The 13166-nt window shown below is 43.1% G+C and overlaps 1 protein-coding gene across 5 annotated transcripts in view; it reads left to right on the top strand.

Moving 5' to 3' along the window:
• The window catches only part of CSMD3 (CUB and Sushi multiple domains 3), a 592920-nt gene that overhangs the window by 54273 nt on the left and 525481 nt on the right, over positions 1–13166 (top strand). The gene's annotated exons all lie outside the window — the stretch shown is intronic.

The raw sequence follows: 13166 nt of genomic DNA, 5'->3' as shown, positions 1-13166 counted from the left end.
AAGTAAAACTTTTGTTAATCTCAGAGAACAAGAAAGAGTCAGTATGGTGTGGTGGGCTTTGAGCTGGAAGAGTTTGTTTCAAAGCCACAGAGCTTCCTGGGTAGCCTTGGGCCAGCAGCTATCTCTCAGTGCAACCTATTGTGGTTATTAATATTGCACTTTTGGAAGCAATAGGATGAATATGTCCAGTCTAAAAATATGGTTCTAAAGCTTTACTAACAGAACTTGCTTCCAAACAAATATAAAACAAATTCAGTTACATTCAGATAGTTGCCTACTATCATTGTGCTGGTTGCAGTACAATATCTTAGAAATGTGAATTTATTCTATCCAGGGCTAAAGACAAAGCTCTGCCTTTCCAACACAGACACTATTAGCCTGAGGCTGTGTTCTCCTAGAGAGAGATCAAGTAGATGTCCCTTCTTCTCTGGTATTTCAGAAAACAAAGACTACTAACGCACCCAAAATGAAGACCTGTGATGGAATAGGTCATGGGATCTAAGTTAAAACACCTCGTGAGAGCTACCAGATATGCATTTTCAGCTAATCATTAAATTGCTAGGCTAAATAAAAGCTCAATGGAACTTTCCATATGATACTTTCAGAAGTATACATACAAACATATACAGAGTTATTTTCCATTTCAATGTACAATTAAACAATTATACTTAACACAACCTACCTCACAGGATGGTTGTAAATGAAAGTGTATAGAACAACCATGCTTTTAACTCTGGGATCCACAGAAAATGGACAGGATAAATATGTTACACAACCCCCCCCCCCGACACATTCTTGCTTGTATTCCCAGACATTGTAAAGTCCACCTCAATCTTCTCTTGATCGGTTCCACACAATAACTATGGTTTTCCCAGTAGTGATGTATGGAAGTGAGAGCTGGACCATAAAGAAGGCTGATAGGCAAAGAATTGATGCTTTTGAATTACGGCACTGGAGGAGACTCTTGAGAGTCCCATGGACTGCAAGAAGATCAAACCTATCCATTCTGAAGGAAATCAGCCCTAAATGCTGTGTCCCTGAGTGCTCACTGGAAGGACAGATCGTGAAGCTGAGGCTCCAATACTTTGGCCACCTCATGAGAAGAGAAGACTCCCTGGAAAAGACCCTGATGTTGGGAAAGATGGTGGGCACAAGGAGAAGGGGATGACAGAGGACGAGATGGTTGGATAGTGTTCTCGAAGCTGCGAACATAAGTTTGACCAAGCTGCGGGAGGCCGTGAAAGACAGTAGTGCCTGGCGTGCTCTGGTTCATGGGGTCACGAAGAGTCGGACATGACTAAACGACTAAACAACAAAAGCCCTCTTGAGGCATTCAAGACTTGCACAATAAACAAGTGAGCAGGGCTGAGAGACCGCAATGTCAGCCCTGTATACCTGAAGGGGCATCTCTACCCACATCATTTAGCCCATACACTGAGGTCCAGCCTCCAAACGCCTTCTGGTGGTTCCCTCACTGTGAGATGTAAAAATACAGGGAACCAGGCAGAAGGCCTTTTTGGTAGTTGCACCCACCCTGAGGAATGCCCTCCCAGCAGATGTCAAAGAGTTAAGCAACTATATGATTTTTTGTAGACTTCTGAAGGCAGTCTTGTATCAGGAACCTTTTACTGTTTAATGCTGTATTTTTGTTGGAAGCCACCCAGAGTGGCTGAGGGAACCCGGTCAGATGGGTGTGGTATAATAAAAATATTACTATTATTATTATCATTGTATAGGGAGTCTAGAAGAGTACAGTAGGCTCCCCATTGAAGAATTCCCTTCCTAATACAGTGGTACCTCGGGTTACATATGCTTCAGGTTACAGACTCTGCTAACCCAGAAATAGTACCTCGGGTTAAGAACTTTGCTTCAGGATGAGAACAGAAATCGTGCGGCGGCGGTGGCAGCAGGAGGCCCCATTAGCTAAAGCGGTGCTTCAGGTTAAGAACAGTTTCAGGTTAAGAACAGACCTCCGGAACGAATTAAGTACTTGACCTGAGGTACCACTGTACACAAAAAGCAACAAAATGGGCAATGGAGTGGTGGATTCATTAGAATTTTCACACTCCCCCCACCCTTGCATCATAGTAATTGTGAGAGGAGCAATAACTGAAGAGGGCTAGTAATGATAAATTATTTGTTTTGGCTGAGATATAATATTCCAAAAAATCATACCCAGTACAACAAAAAGTGACAAGCTTGAATGCTTCTCATTCCTGTTCCCTTCTCTGTCGTATGGTTGGGAGTTCAACGAAGACATTTGAAGCAGAAAACTGTGGTTTCACTGCAAACTTACTCTAAAATCTTGACCCAAGTCTCAGAATGTACATGCCCAGTTTTAAAATGGAGCCTTTTAGTTCTATATTTAGTGTGCAAAAAGTGATCTTCAAATTTTGGTGATGAGGGTTGACAGAAAACTGGTTTTGGAAACCCCTATAATGTTTCTGCCTTATAAAACCATCACATATGACTTATAGATTGGCATAGCACTTATATATTTTTGAGACCTTTATTGTAGAAAGAAAGAATAGATGCTTCCTCTTTTTTCTTTTTTTCTTTTTAAATATATTTTCAGGAAGAATTCTCAGATTTTCTAGAATAGGAATTTCAGCTGTCAATATTTTCTGGATATTGACTTTCTGTAAAATTCCACCGTAGCTCTGTTAATCTTTTCTCTTTTTTTGATTTGAGGAGCCAGACGTTTCTTCCAGATTTGAGCACAAAAGGGAGTTAGTAGTGTGTGATGCCAATGATAAACATTCAGAGAGTAGCAACTGCCTACTCTCTTCCCCACCCCTCACTTTCTACAGTACTATTAATGGGAACAGAAGCATTTGTCATATTTTTTTCTTTGCCCCTTGGAATGTTCACAGGTGCTATTATCAGTTGTCAGCAAAATCAATTCAGAAAAAGCTTTTCTCGGAATGTTTTCAACATAGTCCAAACAGAGAATGTGTAAGTGGTTCTTGAAACAATTTGTACTGCCTTCTACAGAAGGAAAGGCTGCCAGATGGATTCCAAGCCATGTGGGCGGCCACTAGAATTGCTTAAAAGTTACAAACTGGAAAGCAAAAATCGACCATTCCCCATCCATATCCTTCAAAGGCATGGATGAGAGGCTGTGTGTGTGTGTGTGTGTGTGTGTGTGTGCGTGTGTGTGTGTAGATATATAGATTGATAGATGTAGATATATGGATATAGATATAATGTATATCTTGCTCTAGAAGGCTTAGTTTGGTCAGAATAGACTGAGTTATTGCTTTGGTCGGTTCCAGAGTTATTGCTAAATACATTACCTCTGGCAAATGAGCCACCATAGCCACTAGGGGGCCGTGAAAATACGTGTCCTGGGCATTTTAGACTTGTCTAGCCATGTACTAGCCATGTACTGGGACGCAGGTGGCGCTGTGGGTTAAAGCCTCAGCGCCTAGGGCTTGCCGATCGAAAGGTTGGCGGTTCGAATCCCTGCGGCGGGGTGCGCTCCCGCTGCTCGGTCCCAGCGCCTGCCAACCTAGCAGTTCAAAAGCACCTCTGGGTGCAAGTAGATAAATAGGGACCGCTGACCAGCGGGAAGGTAAACGGCGTTTCCGTGTGCGGCTCTGGCTCGCCAGAGCAGCGATGTCACGCTGGCCACGTGAGCCGGAAGTGTCTCCGGACAGCGCTGGCCCCTGGCCTCTTAAGTGAGATGGGCGCACAACCCCAGAGTCTGTCAAGACTGGCCCGTACGGGCAGGGGTACCTTTACCTTTACCTAGCCATGTACTATCTGAAACCAAAGGGGCTCATTGGTTGCCAGACATGATTCCCTCCCCACCCCCAGCTCTCCTACCCACCACTATAGTGAGCACTTCTCCAGTTTACTGCCCTACAGAGGTTTTCCTGACCAGAGCTGATGGGAGTTGCAGACCAAAACATCTGGAGGATGCCAGATTTGGGAAGGTTTAAGGCAGGCTTCCTCAACCTCAGCCCTCCAGATGTTTTGAGACTACAATTCCCATCATCCCTGACCATTGGTCCTGTTAGCTAGGGATCATAGGAGTTGTAGGCCAAAAACATCTGGAGGGCTGAGGTTGAGGAAGCCTGGTTTAAGGGCACAGCTGGCGGTCAGTCCTGATGACATCAGCAAACCTACAGCCATACAAAGGCATCCATTCACTCACCAACAATGCACTTGGGCATTGCTGGCAGCAGAATCACTACAGCTTCCTTATGGAGACAAAAATAGGGTTCCTCCCTTCACCCTTCTATCAACACATCGTGACCACTCATGTTTTTGCCTTGCCGACAATGTTGTTGTCTTCTACTGTTTAACTTACTTTCCCAGTTTATTTTTACTTTCTTTCTGATCAAGACTCGGAGACTCCCGCCAAGACCCCTGACCTGAATTAATCTTTTGCTCTTTTGACTCGGATCTTTTGACTGGATTTGTTTTCTGCATAATAATAACATTCCCAGCTCTTGATTTGCTGTGCTCTCAGTTTTTGATATAAATTGTTCTCTCATTTGCCTATATACTATTGCAGAGATGCCCAACTGAGTGATCGGGATCGACAGCTGTCCCTCACCCCTCCATGGGTAGATCATGGCCAGTATTTTTATACTGGGAGTAGATTGCAGTCCCTCGGGAGTTGGACTTGCCTGTGCTATTGCATGTGTGACATGAAAGTCTATGACTTACGGCACAAAATATATTTGCTTCAACAGACAAAGATGGCTACCCTCTGTAATCTAAATTAAGCAAAGCTAATAATTGTATTGTTGTTGTTATTATTATTATTATTAACTATTATTATAAAATTGCATAAATAATTTATTTTTCAAATGAAAGAACATTCTACAATAAGTTTGAAAATCTCATTCCTTGAAGTGACATAGCCGATCCATAGGAATATATTGCTGGACAACGTAGAACAAAGGCATTTATATCTTTTTAAAGGCATGTCTCATAAGAACATAAAAAGTGTCCTTCTAGAAGACATCAAAGGCACATCTCGCTCTGCATCATGTTCTCACATTGACCAACCAGATATCTGTGCAGGACCAGAGTAGAACAGCACTTTCCTTACTTGTGGTTCCCTGTGGGAAGCAACCCAGAACCTAGGATTTAAATATAAATGTGTTTTGAGCAGCAATATTGAGTGGCTTTGGGTTGGCTTAAAATTGAAGAAAAATATGTCTGTCTATTTGTAAAATCAGTTCAAAACAACTCAGATGAAGCTGGAACAATGACAGCAGGAAAATAAACGAAGATGTTTTTGAACAAAGATGGAAGGCATGAATCGTGGCGATATTTTTAAGCACCACACCTGCGTGTTTAACATAGAAAAATACCTAATTGCATGTCTGCCTTAACTTTGAGGTATTTGCATATATAAGTACAGTAATTATGCCTTATTTGAAAGTACCATTCTTTTAAGCTTTGGCTTAATGGCTCCTTGAGAAGAGCTTTATGAGAAGTAGCTGGAGCAGAAGGCTGTTTTCAGCAGAGCTCCTGACTCAAGGCATCAATATCAGCCTGAGCCTATGCAAGTTTACTTTGAAGTAAGTCCAGCTGGTGCTTTCGCCCATGTGTGCATACCCAGCTTTGCACTCCAGTGGAAATACTGTATAATAGAAACCATGCTCAATTGGATATAAATCCCATGAGATTCATGGGATTAGCTCTCTACTCAAGCCTTCTAGCAACAGAATGACTGCTCCCCACATTAAATGGGGGTGCCCATTGCGTGATTGCGCGCAGCCCCCTGGACCCTATGCGGCACCATTAGCACGGGCTTGGCTTCGCCTTCCCCAGGTGGGATATCTGGAGGTCTCCGCCTACTTCAGCCAGTTGCCCAATCCCACCTGGGGAGGCGTTGCCAAGGTGATCAGGCCAGGTAGGGGGAGGGACCACCCTGCCCACACAATAGGGGGAGGATCTTACCTGGGAATCGTCAGTTGGCTCCAGAGCTTCTCCCACCCTACCCACCCTCAGTTAAGACTTCCTTTACAGGTTAACCTTTTGTCCACAGGTACGCGGGCACTGCTGAAGGGCCAGAAAGGTTTGCCTTTCCTGTAGCAAAACATCACAACTTTGGCGGTTTCAGGCCTTGGGCAGAATCCTTTAGTCTTTCTTCCCTAAATGGGGTGTGCATGTAGCAGTGACCCACGGCCCCCTACTCTTTGCGGTGGCAATACCAGGGGTTAAAGGGGTTGTTTTGAGGGGAGGCTTTGACCATACGCCTAGTGGTTGTCATTGCTCTCCCCTGTGACAGCGGCATAATGGATGCAGGCTCTCTCTGCTTGAACATATGTTCTCCAGATCCAGCCCATCCCCCCACACACTCTGGATAACCCCAGATCCCCGGCAGGGGACTGGGAGGGATAAACGGCCAATGCCTGAGCCAAGGTCTACCCACATCTGAAACATAATAAAGTTGTGGCCAATTTTAATCCCATAGCACGTTGTCCTGAGTCGTTATTCCACACGGGGGCCGCCCGGGGTTAGGGGGACTCCGCCTGTCTATGCAAAAGAGAATTTTGGTAGCTGCAACATTCCTCACAGCTGTATAACAAGATGAACCTGCTGAAATTACCTCTTCTACACAACTATTAAAAGAATTCAAGACCTCTCTCATTTCCTTCTGTCTAACCTTGTTAGGAATTTCTCCCATTTGTTTATGTCTTGTAATAATAATAATTTTAAAAAATAATTTTATTATTTTTACCCCGCCCATCTGGCTGGGTAGACACAGCCACTCTGCGTGGCTTCCAACAAATACAAAAGCTTAATAAAACATAAAGCATCAAAAACTTCCAGATACAGGGCTGCCTTCAGGTGTCTTCTAAAAGTTGTATAGTTAGTTATCTCCTTGACATCTGATGGGAGGATGTTCCACAGGGTGGGTGTGACTACCGAGAAGGCCCCCTGCCTGGTCCCCTGTAACCGTAGTGAGGTAACCGCCAGAAGGCCCTTGGAGCTAGATTATGGAAACTGCAGTTCCATGAAAGGGAAGACAATAAAAATGGTTCATTTGTAGTGCAAGCAGGGTCTGAAACACAATTGTGTGAAATCATAGCCTCCAACTGGCCTCTGTTCTCAGAGACAATCCCTGTTTTCTGCTTCTGATAAATCACTGTCTTCATGGGGTGCCTTGGTTTGAATTTTGTTTTGCTAGTTGCCATGTTTGCTATTGTTTGGAGTTCATTCCTCTCCCCTAGGCCTGTACAAGCTAAATCCCTGAGTTGAGGTAGGGGGTTGATGGAAATGCATCTTGATTCTAATGGCCATACATGTAAATGTACATGAAAAGCAGAATACAGTGTTGTTCACAAGCTAGTAAGGCTTGGATTATTGATGGGCTGTAGGGCAGTCTGTTTTCCTAGTGTAGTGGATATTGAGCCAAAAAAACAAACCATTTCATAGCTATTACGAACAGGCTATTGCCGAATGTATGAACGGATGCAACAATGTACAGTGGTACCTCGGGTTAAGAACTTAATTCATTCTGGAGGTCCGTTCTTAACTTGAAACTGTTCTTAACCTGAGGTACCACTTTAGCTAATGAGGCCCCCTGCTGCCACCGCCGCCGCACGATTTCTGTTCTCATCCTGAAGCAAAGTTCTTAACCCGAGGTACTATTTCTGGGTTAGCGGAGTCTGTAACCTGAAGTGTCTGTAACCCAAGGTACCACTGTACAGGCTTGAGTGGAGCTTTCAGTAATGGGCAATGAGGAGTAAGGGGAGCCAGCATGATGTACTGGTTAAGAGCAGTGGACTTGTAATCTGGTGAACCTGGTTCGCTTCCCTGCTCCTCCACATGCAGCTGCTGGGTGACCTTGAGCTAGTCACACTTCTCTGAAGTCTCTCAGCCTCATTCACCTCACAGAGTGTTTGTTGTGGGAGAGGAAGGGAAAGGAGATTGTTAGCCGCTTGGAGACTCCTTAAGGGGAGTGCAAGGTGGGATATCAAGTCCAAACTCCTCCTCCTCCTCCTCCTCCTCCTCCGGGCACTCAATCAGTGTTCCTTGGCATGCAAATATGGGTATTATAAAATATCCTTATTTATAACTGTGAAATGCTGGAGGATCAGTAAATCAAGATGTTCAGAGCCATATTAATAGTTTCATATTAATCTGTCCAGCTAAACAATTTTAAGATGTAATCTTAAATACAAACCAGTTGGACATATTTCAACTTGACTTAGATCAACTTATTTCATGCAAAGTAAACCTTAAGTTTGTCAGCATCTGTGGCAAAGGTTTTGATAAACCTTTATATATGTGATGAATTTAGAAACAGACAGGTCTTCTTCTTCTTCTTCTTCTTCTTCTTCTTCTTCTTCTTCTTCTTCTTCCAATAGTGCTTGGGCCTGAACAAATTCTACTGGCACAGATTTTCTTTGTCAGTGCACCAATTTTCCATTGTTACAATGAGCTCTTAAAGTCCTTGTTTATGTACTGCAAATCATAGGGGGATAAGTGGTGATAGCAGGCATTGATGAGCACTTAATTGTGACAAGTTCTTTAAAAATCTGTGTTTTTTTGGTATGTGTTGTTGGACGCCTTGCTGAATGTTCAGCTAAGCATGGGGAAGGGAGCACAGACTTTTATTACAACTTCATTAAGCGCTTGGAAGATTGCACTTTGGAGAACGCTATCTATAAGCATGTGCAATTGCGCAAGTAATTGCATCTACACTCTTGGAATAAGCTGTCTAGAAAACTAGCTTTCTCAGAATACATGCATTGAAATCATCGTCAAGGAACTGCTTGGTAGCAAAGGGCGATGTGCAGTTCTATATTTCGTGAGCATATAGATCTTAAATGGATCTGAGGTGATAACAGCTTAGTTTTTCATGAATATTTACAGCAGTGTCAAAAAAAAAATCATGTTTTTTTGGGTAGCCCTGTTCACCTATTTCATGGCACTTGCTTATTCTTACTTCCAATTTGCTTCACTTGTTCTCCATGGATAATCAGATAGCCAAATCTAATTGGTTAGGCCAAAGGTATCCAACATGGTGCCATCCAGATGTTATTGAACTCTAACTCTCAGTAGTCAGGAGTGATGGGAGTTGTTATGACCAATATCTGGAATCAGATACTACATCAGATAATTCATAATAGGATCCCTGATTGGCCAGGCCACCCATGTGACTAATTTCAGCATTGCTGTCAAAGTTAGCCACAAATGCCTTCAGTAATGTCACAATCTAGCCAAGACATTTTGCTGCCCCAGAAGTTGGTGCCCCCTCCATTCCATGTACAAAGGCTGACTGGGCAGCCTGCTGAATCTTACTTCAGTACTGACGAAGGATAGTATCTTCCAGGTAACTGAGGGCTACAGGCAAGTTTATGGGGAGCATGACTGGGGAACACATAGCTTTGATTTCCAGCGGTGGAGAATGACCAGGCTGCTCATGAGGAACAGCTAGGGGGCTGCCATTGCTACCGTCTGTACCTGCCACCTGAGGTGATTGCTTCACTCTGTCTAATGGTAGGGCATATCTGTAGGGAATACTGGCTAGCTAGATGAACAAATCAACTTCCTATGTCGATTCCATTATTTTTCCAAAATCACCAGCTGGATAAATGGGTCTCGGCCATGAGTGTCTATTTTATATTTTTATTTTTATTTTATTTTTTGTAACTGCTGGTGTGTGTTTTTTTAAAAAAACTTTCAGTTGTTTTTAATTGTACATTGCCTTGAGACAATTGTGCAGGAGGTGATTCACAAATCCATTTAAACAAATCTCTCTCTTCCAGGAAAAAAACAACAACCCAGCCCTCCTCTGTTGAAACTAAATTTTAAAAATTAATGTCCAGCAGAACAGTTATTCAAATACTGTATCTTGCCACACAACCTAAATGGCTTTGGCAAGATATATGGGACAGAAGAGAATAAATTTAACCTGAATGTCAGGTTAATTTGCTAGCCTATTATAAAATACATAGCTAAAATGGGCACTCAGAGTGATGCAGTATCTGTAAAGCAGTCAGGAACTGTTTCTTTACTACTAATAAAACATTGTAAGGTGTTATACTTCATTTTGGAAGGAAGATCGGGTTGCAGAAACAGTGTTATATATCCAGATTTGGTTTCTCAGTCTTCGTTCTTTTGAAAATGTCATTTAAATTAAATAAAGGAAAACATGGGAGTTCTGAGAGTTGAATAAACATGCTGTTCTTTCAAGCCTGCTGGGGACATAACCTCTTTTGTTTCGGGACATAACCTCCTTTGTTGACTCTGTAAAGACATGGATATTGAGAATCTGGCAGAACAGTTCTGAACAGATCTAATGGCAGAGCAGGCCCCTTCTGTGAGTCTAGGTGCCCTAACACAATCTAGTACCTAGGCAGGAATTAGCACATACACCCTAACATCATATTTATGGCAGATCCATTCCTTGACCCATACCAATTATCTCAGTTCTCTGGGTTAATCACGGACCAAATCCACCCTAGGACTTACATTTTAAACATCCATCCAAAACTTTTGCATCTTTACTCAGAAGTAATGAGTTCAGTTGAACTTTTCTGTGCAAAAGAGTAGAGCATGGGTAGGCAAACTAAGGCCCGGGCGCTGGATCCAGCCCAATCGCCTTCTGAATCCGGCCCACGGATGGTCTGGGAATCAGTGTGTTTTTACATGAGTAGAATGTGTGCTTTTATTTAAAACTCATCTCTGGATTATTTGTGGGGCATAGGAATTTGTTCATTTTTATTTTTATTTTCCAAAATATAGTCCTGCCCCACCACAAGGTCTGAGGGACAGTGGACTGACCCCCGGCTGAAAAAGTTTGCTGACCCCTGAGAGCCTTGCAGCTACAGAAACAATCCTGTCAAACAATTTCAAAAATCAGTGTAGAGGTTAGGGTGTCAGGAGACCAGAGTCTTGAGGCATGAATTTACTATTCAGACATCATCCAGGTCAGTCTAACCTACCTCACAGGGTTGTGGTGGGGATGAACACCTTCAGATCTCCTTAAGATCCTCAGTGGAATGACAGCATGTGGATCTTGCTGTTTTTACTGATGTTGATTTCAATGAAGAAGTTAGGCCTGAGCTCCAGTCCCAGTGGAACGGAAAAGTGCTTGCTTTTAACTGGATCATGTCCTGAATGTGCTTAGGCCTGAGTCTTTCATTACTTTGCCAATAAAACAGGAGCCCAGTTTCCTTTGCTGACACCTCCAAATCCTCCTGGGATAAAAGGGGGAAAATAACAATTCCACACTTGCAGCACAAGCTGCTTCAGGCATTTAAAACTTTCTTTCATTTGCCAAACTGATTTTTGAGCAGAATGGAAGAATCCTGCTGGGCCTTAAGGCTTCACTAAAGCTGGAACAGGTGAATGTGCATTTTTCCCCAATCAAAGAAACACTTAAAAATGCCTCTCTCCCTTGAGCACTAGAGGACATGACATTTGTTTGAAGCTGAATTTTGTATCTTTGTGCCTTGTCTGGGCAATGAAGTCTCTCTCACTCATTATAAAAACTATAACTCACTACAGGTAAACCTAGCTCCATGTAACTGACATAAATACATATTCTTTATGTGTTGACATTTGCCTCAGTCTCTCCTCCTCCCAATTCTCTGTTGTTACAGTCAAATTTAGGACTGTAAACCCCTTGGGGCACAGACCTGTCGTGCACTTTTAATTTCTTCATTTCCTCCTCTAAATTTATTTTGAGTTTGCAGAACAACATGTTGTTGTTGTTTAGTCATGTCCGACCGCATGGACCAGAGCACGCCAGGCACTCCTGTCTTCCACTGCCTCTCACAGTTTGGTCAAACTCATGCTGGTAGCTTCGAGAACACTGTCCAACCATCTCGTCCTCTGTCGTCCCCTTCTCCTTGTGCCCTCAATCTTTCCCAACATCAGGGTCTTTTCCAGGGAGTCTTCTCTTCTCATGAGGTGGCCAAAGTATTGGAGCCTCAGCTTCAGGATCTATCCTTCCAGTGAACACTCAGGGCTGATTTCCTTAAGAATGGAGAGGCTTGATCTTCTTGCAGTCCATGGGACTCTCAAGAGTCTCCTCCAGCACCGTAATTCAAAAGCATCAATTTTTCGGCAATGTGGAAAAGAGTTACTTTGGAATTAAGTGTAGTGTAGTGGTTAGAGCATGGTGTAGTTATTAGGGTGAGGACAAAACAGGTCAAACTCCATGGACAAAGACAACAGGCAGAACAACATATATATCAGTCAATCATGTATTCCAGTACACAGGGGAGGCTGATCTGTTAGAGAAATTAGGGCACTGCCCACCAACATCCATCTGACCACCAACATTCCGCACCTGTTCTGCCCTCACCCTAATAACTACACCGTGCTCTAACCACTACACTACACTTAATTCCCAAGGAGCTCTTTTCCACAGGCAAAAAGTTCTTATGATTCAGGACGTTCTCCTAAGCCCAAACCTGCTTTCTTGCAACTCATTAGTTCTAGTTCCATCTCAGTCGAAGCAGCACTCAAGGGACAGTGTATAAGTGTTTGGACTACAGCTGAGCCTCTTGGGCTTACCGATCAGAAGGCTGCTGGTGCAAATCCCCACAACAGAGTGAGCTCCCTTTGCTCTGTCCCAGCTCTTGCCTATCTAGCAGTTCGAAAGCACGCCAGTGCAAGTAGATAAGTAGGTACCACTGTGGTGGGAAGGTAAACAGCGTTTCCGTATGCTCTGGTTTCTGTCACAGTGTCCTGTTGCATCAGAAGCGGTTTAGTCATGCTGGCTACATGACCCGGAAAGCTGTCTGTAGACAAATGCTGGCTCCCTCAGCCTGAAAGCGAGATGAGCGCCACAGCCCTTTGACTGGACTTAACTGTTGAAGGGTCCTTTAGAGTTAGTAGATTGTAGGTTGAGTTCCCATGTCAAAAGCAGTATTTATTTGTACTGAATACAAACCAATGCTCATTTATTTCAAAAATTAAGAGGTACCGATGAAACAGTTAAATCAGCCATGATTAAATGGGCACAGGACATTGGTCATAACATTATGTTTGCTGACTGGGAAAAGTTGTGGACCACCGATATGAAGTTTACGGCATGTAATGCCTTAAGAGAAAATATTATGAAAATGATTGTAGGGGACTTCAGAATTCAGACCAGAAATGAAAAGACCAGGCAGCAATATTTTTAAAGAAGGTTTTATATTCAATTTGGTTTTTGTCAGACAAAAAGTAAAATTATG

The sequence above is a fragment of the Podarcis cretensis genome (genome assembly GCF_951804945.1).
Source record: "Podarcis cretensis genome assembly, chromosome: 7".
Lineage (NCBI taxonomy): Eukaryota > Metazoa > Chordata > Lepidosauria > Squamata > Lacertidae > Podarcis > Podarcis cretensis.
This window is presented reverse-complemented; position numbering and strand designations above follow the sequence as displayed.